This window comes from Octopus bimaculoides, chromosome 9 (genome assembly GCF_001194135.2).
Source record: "Octopus bimaculoides isolate UCB-OBI-ISO-001 chromosome 9, ASM119413v2, whole genome shotgun sequence".
NCBI classification, from domain to species: Eukaryota; Metazoa; Mollusca; class Cephalopoda; order Octopoda; family Octopodidae; genus Octopus; species Octopus bimaculoides.
Genome location: NC_068989.1, coordinates 44,244,439 through 44,245,124, shown reverse-complemented (window position 1 = coordinate 44,245,124; position 686 = coordinate 44,244,439). Strand labels below are relative to the sequence as shown.

The window sequence follows — 686 nt, the reverse complement described above, 5'->3', positions numbered from 1 at the left end:
ATATATATATATATATATATATAACCATCATCATCATTTATTGTCTGTTTTTCCATGCTGGCATAGGTTGGACAGTTTGACTGAAAAGTGGTAAGCTGGAGCTGGGGAGCTGCACAAGGTTCTATTTGGCAAGGTTTGTATGGTTGGATGCCCTTCCTAACACCAACCACTCCAAGAGCATAGCAAGTGTTTTTTACATGCCACCGACATGGTTGCCATTGATTGATACCAACATCCGCCACGACTATGGTCTCACTTGGCATGACAGGTCTACACAAGGGTCTCGGTCATCTGTCATTGCCTCCATGAGGCCCAATTTCTTGGGCGTGCAACATCATGCGTGCAACATCGTTATTTCTTCCTGTGTCTGTGAAATCTTGTATCCCAGCTGTAAGGCTTTATTTCCATATACGCCAGCTTAATTTTATTTGTCCTTAGTCGAAAGACATCTGTTGTCATGTCCCGTTATTATTCCTACTGTATTTGTGTAACATTGTTCATTTTTTTCCGTCCTTGTTTTTGTATACATTCCCTGCTTTCTTCCAAGGAATCTAATGCTCTTAGCTTAGTTTTTCCTTGGGGTGGACAGATTGGAGCAATATCGAGAATAACCAGCAGAAATTGCAAGGATAATCTGGATCTCGACTGAAGAGAGAAAACTCCGAATGACCTGTCCGTGTTTTCTT

General features: G+C 41.5%; 1 protein-coding gene across 1 annotated transcript in view; it reads right to left on the bottom strand.

Annotated features, from left to right (window-relative positions):
- LOC106873260 (beta carbonic anhydrase 1) overlaps nt 1-686 on the bottom strand; it is an 11,883-nt gene that overhangs the window by 6,588 nt on the left and 4,609 nt on the right. The window lies entirely within an intron of this gene.